Below are 7321 nucleotides of genomic sequence, written 5' to 3'. Positions count from 1 at the left end.
AAGCGGAATTGAGGATTCAACAGCGCTGTGGTGTAAAATGATTAAATAAACAATTTTATTTAAAAGAAAAACATGGTTTCTTTGATGTGGTTCTTTAACAAATTGCTACCACAGAGTTGGAGAAACACACTTGATGTCTTTGGATGCGGTAACATGAAATTTTCTCTTTACATGATCTAGTAGACCAAACCTGTGCACAAAGCCAGCTCCTGAAGATATGCTTTATGGGTTGGAAAGTCAGATCTTCTGCTATAGAGCTCTGACCTCATTCAACACTATGGGGATGAATTTCACTGCTCCCTCCGTGGATCTTCATCCAGGCCTGCCTCTGGATAGTGTTCTCTTTGACTGGAGGCCACTCTGTGCAGCTTGGGACGGTTTCTTATCAACGCCTTGTGTGGTTCCATGAAATTTCGGAGTAAGAACGGGAGCTTTGAGGATGGATTTGGACTGTAGTTAATGTCAACAGTCGACTCAGGACTACTTTTCGTTTCTGTTTATCATCACTGTACCCCGCAACATCGTATATCTGCTATAAATGGACATTCGGTGCAGCCCAGATGAGAATGGGTTCCCTCTTGAGTCTGGTTCCTCTCAAGGTTTCTTCCTTATCCCATCTAGGGGAGTTTTTCCTTGCCACAGTCTCCACCGGCTCACTCATCAGGGACAAACTTACTTATAAAGAACATATTCACTTTTAATCACCACATTATCTGTGTAAAGCTGCTTTGAGACAATGTTCATTGTTAAAAGCGCAATACAAATAAAATTGAATTGAATTAAATTGAATTGGAATGCTCTCTGTATCTCAGGCCTCCTCACCTCACCTACATCAGTACCTGACTTTAACAACACCTGTGTTACTGAATGAGCACAAATCTGCACAAACTTATTTAAAAATATAGTGGAACATCTACCCAGAAGAGACCCGATAGTTGGTTTTAAATTGAAATCAACATCTTCGTTCCACTTTTAATAAGCAGTTATTAACTGGCGTAAATAAAGGCATACTGTATGTGTTATGCAATGAAAAAAAACCACACAGAATGCTTAGAAATGATTAACTTGGTATCGTAAGCTATGTGAGTGAGCTTCATTTCGATTCATGAAAGCTCAAAAACACTCATTAACTGTGCATACAAACACAATATGTTCGCGCCGATGTTCCCTGCAGATAATGCAGTGTCTCCTAGCAGCCGAGGTAGAGGCATGATCAGAATGCAGCGCTAAAAACCAGCCACTAGCTCCTAATGTAACTGTTCTTTTAGTCTGCACTCAATTTACATACAATTTAGATTCATCAGTAGCGTAAGCAAATATCGAAACCCCCAAAAAACAATGCTAATAAGTCATTGTATGTATTGTAGGTATTGTATCCCCCTTGAACTTCAACATTTACAGTTTTTCTCAGTTGCTTTGGAGCATTTTTTCAATCATCCTTAAAATTTGCAAACCAGTAAAGTGCATTTTTTTAGAACAATTTGTACAAACAGCACAACACTTTAGATTTCTTGCTAAAGCCTGTACTTTTTTTCAAAATCTGTAGTTCATCTCAATGAGCATCTCATTCCCATCAGAATAAAAGATGGTCAAAATGTAGTTAGTCGTGTTGTCAGTATGTTGCACGGTTTCAGTATTTCCTGATATAAACAGTTGGGATTACAGGATTGAAAATGGACAAGACTGAATTTCTTCTAAGAATTTCAACAGCACAAATTGTAAATCTGTCACCAATTGAAGAACCAAAAGAAGAAGATTCACTTTTGACCTATTTTAGAGGACTAGTTGATTATTGGTTGATCTGATGGCGTACACTTGTAACATTAGTGACACAATTCATCACTTTAAGACATATTTACACAAAAAAAAAGTTTAAATAGTTTAATCTTGATGGATGATGACCACTGGGTTACCATTTTGCATTCAATGATTTATGCAATGAACTGATGTTGAGATGTTTTGGGGGTTAAAATGAGAACCAGTATAGTATTTTTTTCATGAACATGACAAAAACAACTGATAACGTAGCACCCACCCTACTCGCCAGATTTGACTCCCGTGGACTTCACCCTCTTCCCAAAGATGAAGATGCAGCAGTCATTGTGACACCATTCTGAAGATCCAGCGCAAATAGCAGAAGGTTCAAAAAGAAGACTTTCAGGACACGTTTCAAAAGTGGCACGAACACTGGGGGCGCTGTATTGCTGTGCAAGGGGAATATTTTGAAGGTGTTGTTGTGTAAACGTAGATAAATGAAGTACTTTCTTGTAAACAGTGCGAGTCTCAAAGCTTTTTGATCCGAGCTCGTAAGCAGGACAGTAACTTTATGCATACTAAGATACATTAGAATGATTCAAACCCAAGTGTGTGTAAAGAGGCTCCTTAAAAAAACATATCTCAATCTGACTGATCCAATGTTCTCCATGCGGTTTAATTATGATGGCAAAGTAAAATAGGCACATATCCAGATGTGCAAAGCTGATAAAGGCGTGGCACGTGTAACCGCAAGACAGATAGATTTACATTTATGACATTTGGCCGACGCCAGACCCGGAGTGACTTACAGTTATCTCAGTTATACAGCTGAGCAATGGATGGTTAAGGGCCTTGATCAAGGATCGAGCAGTGGCAGCTCTGTGGTGCTGGGGTTTGAACCCATGACCTTCTGATCAAAATTCCAACATTCTATAAACGAAACTACCACTTCCCCAAGAAAAACAGGAGACTGTATATGAGGCTGAAGCTTCCTCAAGGATCCAGGAGTGGCAGCTTAGTGGTGCTGGGGTTTGAACCCATGACCATCTGATCAAAAGTCTAAAACCTCATCCATGAAGCTACAACTTCCCCAAGTGAAATAGAGGCTGGATGCAGGCTTTATATGATATCTGTCACTGGTTAAAAACAAATGCCACCTTTCACCATCTCACTTCCATCCTACTGAGCTCCCAAAATAAATACAGTCTTTACTTAAGACTAAATATATATTATAATGTTACAATATAATGATGTGTTTTTTATTATTAATGCCTTATTGATTTTACATATCATTAAACGTGCAAAAAGACTGTTGGGTGTTTCAGGCCGCCTTGTCTAAGCTTTATAGATGTTTCTGTCTGTTACCGTGGAAACCAGATAATGAAACTGGCAAGGATGTAATTTTAGAATGAAAGGTAAATGCAGCTCGATTTAATAATAGGCCTGGCTAATAAATTATTTACAACACTACATGTGTACTGTATGAAATCTATTCATTCATAATCTGCCACTGACTATGCACCTTGTTTCAGATGAGCGTGTAGTTCAGTTTTCCAAACCGCTGCTCAAATTCGGATTGCTCTAACGTCCCTGAACTCCGAGAGCGTGAACTTGTGAACTTGTGAAAAAAAGAGAGACGAATGTGGAACGATGGCGAGGAGGCTGGAGCGACAAGGTGACCTGCATGTCTGTCTGCCATTAGGAGCTATCGGAGGATGCTCACCATGGAGACGAGACACTTAAGCGCCTGTGTCGCACCACTGGAGGCCCCTTAAGCCCTGACTGTTGTTTATGGTCGCTAAGGCGGCCCTTGCGTTCATATTTTATGCCATGGTTGCCGTGGAGAACCAGCGCTCCCGGATCACCCTTTGGCGACAGTTAATCCCTGAAAGTACAGGTGGCACTGGGTACCAAGGCGATGGCATGCTAACACCGGCATCTCAGCGTCCTGGATGCTGGTAATTAAACACAAGACCTTTTCATTTTCACATTTATAGCTGATCTGGCCCCGGAGAGGTTTCATACAAAGTTACGGTCATAGCTTATCTCAGGTAATGACAATATTAGTCGAGGTGGTGAATTAAAATTAATAAGAAATGTAAAGTATCATTCTTTTCACACTGGGACAAAATCTGGACTACTGTTAATATCTATGTTTATATACATACACATCCCTTGCTGTCTTATTGGTACAGGATAGATATATACTTACTTATATATATATATATATATATATATATATATATATATATATATATATATATATATATATATATACATGTTGCAACAGTCGTATTTTACTGCGTAACAAGCAGTTTATAACTTCGTATTATGTATGCATGTTTTTGACAATATTTGATTTGATTTGATGCAGTAAACTGATCTCCGTATTGACAATAAGGTTGGACAGATTTAAAACAGCATGTAACAGTAAAGCGTGACTAAATCAAGCCTGGTGTCTTCGACCACATGGCCAGATCTTTTTATTATCATACTGTTCTATTATTCAGACACTTAAACTAGTCTTTTCCCCTCCATCCATGTTTGTCCCTACACAATACACTCACTGGCTACTTTCATTTAATAAGTACATCCAATCAAAAAAACAAAACTAACAGTTGTCCCTGTATCACTGGACCTCCTCATGTTAGTTCTCACTCTCCAGTGTTCTGTATTGTTTAAAGACTATAATCACACTCTTGATGTCACCCAAATAAGGATGGGTTCCCCTTTTGAGTCTGGTTCCTCTCAAGGTTTCTTCAAGGTTCTCTCAAAGCCAGCTCCATGAAGATATGCTTTACATGGGATGGAGTGGAAGATATCCTGCTGTAGATCTTCAGCGCTAATGAGCATCTTTGGGATGAATGTGAACACTGACTGCACCCCAGTCCTCCTCACCTTCACACCTACATCAGCACCTGACTTTATTAACACCCTTGTGGATGAATGAGAACAAATAAGAACAAATGGAGACTAGATGTGGAATGGGATGTTCAAAAATCAATCATCAGGTGTCCACAAACGTTTGTCCATATAGTGATTATATACAGAACATAACATTTTAAAAGCACTGAATCACCATTGCTTTAGATTTGGAGTGTTAATCGTTTGTTAATGATATTTGGTCTGTTAATCATTTACAATACTTGATGAGGGTTAAATCTGATCAAGGAAAAAAACATCTGGCATGAGAAGATTTTGTAAGTTTTGCACGAGTGCTGTGGTGAGAAGGCTGTCACTAGCAATCCACAGCTATAGACTTTATAGCGTTCGAGGATGTAAACTGAGGTCGTATAATCCTTTCTGTTACGAGCAAAAGACATTGATGAATGAAGGAAATCTCTTGGTGCCAGCTCCTGTGTTTGTTTCTACTGAAGAAGCAGGAGCTGTGGCTTTCCACCACTTGGCCTCATTCCCATCCTGAGGGCCAAACCCACTGTATATCATGTGTGAGGAGACTAGGTCATGTTTTCCATCGTTGCTGGCATGAACTGTGGTCAGATGCAACAATAAAAGCAGTCGTAATTGAGGAGGGAGGGAGTCAGCATGTGAAAGAGGAGGGGTTGAAGAGGGGGATACATCTGCTAACGCTTACCGAGACGTCTCGCTGCCACGTCAGTCGCGAAGCATAAGAAAGCTCCAAACAATCAAAAGTGATCCAAATCATGTCTGGGAGAAAAAGAAAAAACGGGTGAGAAAATGTGGCGTAAGCTTCTGCACGACTTTCGAATAAATCATAAGACGTGAGTTGAAAAACATCAGAAGTCCATGTGTGCTGCTTGAAAATTAAAAATCGGACCAAATAACTTCTCGTTAGAATGATCCAGACTTCACAGAAGGCATTCAGTTCGAAGAATTTGCCAATAAATCCACGCTGACTTGAAACGATTTTTCCCCCCCACACACCCAGGCTGGTTTTATGGCTCTCACCTGCTTTACACCTGCGCTGGAAAAGTTTCCCAGAATTTATATGAATACGTTGGAAATACACTACATGGACAAACGTTTGTGGTCACCTAATTGTAAGAGTCGTATGTGCTTTCTGAACATCCCACATTAAGAGCCTATTTACAGGTATAATAACCTCCACTCTTGGGAGGGAAGATGTTCCACTAGATTTTATGGAGATGTGTGCTCATTCAGCCACAAGGGTGTAGTAAAGTCAGTGTAGGAGAGGTGATATATATATATATATATATAAAATTTTTTTCCCCAAAAAAATCGTTTTATGTGACCTCTATAATCGAGCATTTTCCCCTTAGTGTCCATGTGGGTTTCCTCAGGGTTCTCTGGTTTCCTCCTGCCATCCAAAGCATTCCAGTAACCTATGGTTGACCAGTGCAATCTGCATTTTTGATGTGAACAATTGTATAGTGTGTATGGTGCTGTGTGACAGACTATCATCCCATACATGTCACACACACCCTCGCATCTTGTGTAACTGCATCCAACTTTGCGGTAACATTGAAGAAAAATTACATATGGCTAAAAAAAGAGTCGTGTTTATTATATCCCAATATATTATATCCCAAAATTCTTATTTTCCTGCAACAACCCAACCCCTAGTGTGTTATCTTATGAAGACATTTAAAATCTTTGTCTACCAGATTAAAATCTATTTGGATCTCAATGAACACAACTGTTGCTTTAGCAGGTCTTGTACAATACTGATAGTGTTGGCAATTATTATTAGAACTTGAAATGCAACACAATGAAAATTTAATTGCATGTCGAGGTGCTTGTCTTTTCAAGGCCATTCCTTTAAGCCACATGTACATAAACAGGACTTTATTTATTACTTAGGATCATTGTCCTCGCTTTGAGTGTGGACCTCTCTCTGGGCAAAGAGCACCCCCTTGTGGATCAGGGGTGGAATTAAAAACACCAACCGGTCACAGGAATTAAAATGCATCTCCATCCAGTGGCGCCTGTCAGCAGATGGAATATATTAAGCAGCAAGTGAACAGTCTGTTCTTAAGAACGGTTTGGAAGCAGGAAAAATGGGTAAAGACAATGTGACGATTAAACAACTGGATCAGTGTGCAGTGTTCCTGGTGTCCAGTGGCTAGCAAACTTCCAAAAGGTGTCCAAGACAACTGGGATGTGGTTACAGGATCTTGGACTTAAGGTTCATTGATGTATGGGGGGAGTGAAGGCTTGTGCATCTGGTCCGTTCCTACAGAAGAGCTAGTGTCACACAAATTACTGAAAATGTTGATGATGGAAATGTCTGAGCTTACCATGTATAGGGCTGTAACAGCACATAGAAGAAATGGAGCAATGGAGAAAAGGTGGAAGTGTAATGGGATCTTCTGCCAGGAAAACCTTGATTCTCGGCATTCACGTGGCGGTTACTTGGTACGTTCCACCAAGTTACACCCCCTCATGGGAAACGTATTCTGGCCTTTGTTCAGCAGGATAATGCCACGCATTAATACAGCAAAAGAACTGCTCAGAACTGAGAAACATGAATTCAGAAAGCCTCAAAATGATCCAAATCTCAATCCAATCAAAACATCTGTTAAATATGCTGGTTTGATGAAACAAGTTTGATCCATTGAAGCCC

This window comes from Silurus meridionalis, chromosome 5, assembly GCF_014805685.1.
Source record: "Silurus meridionalis isolate SWU-2019-XX chromosome 5, ASM1480568v1, whole genome shotgun sequence".
Classification (NCBI taxonomy): domain Eukaryota; kingdom Metazoa; phylum Chordata; class Actinopteri; order Siluriformes; family Siluridae; genus Silurus; species Silurus meridionalis.
Note: the sequence above shows the minus strand (reverse complement) of the source record.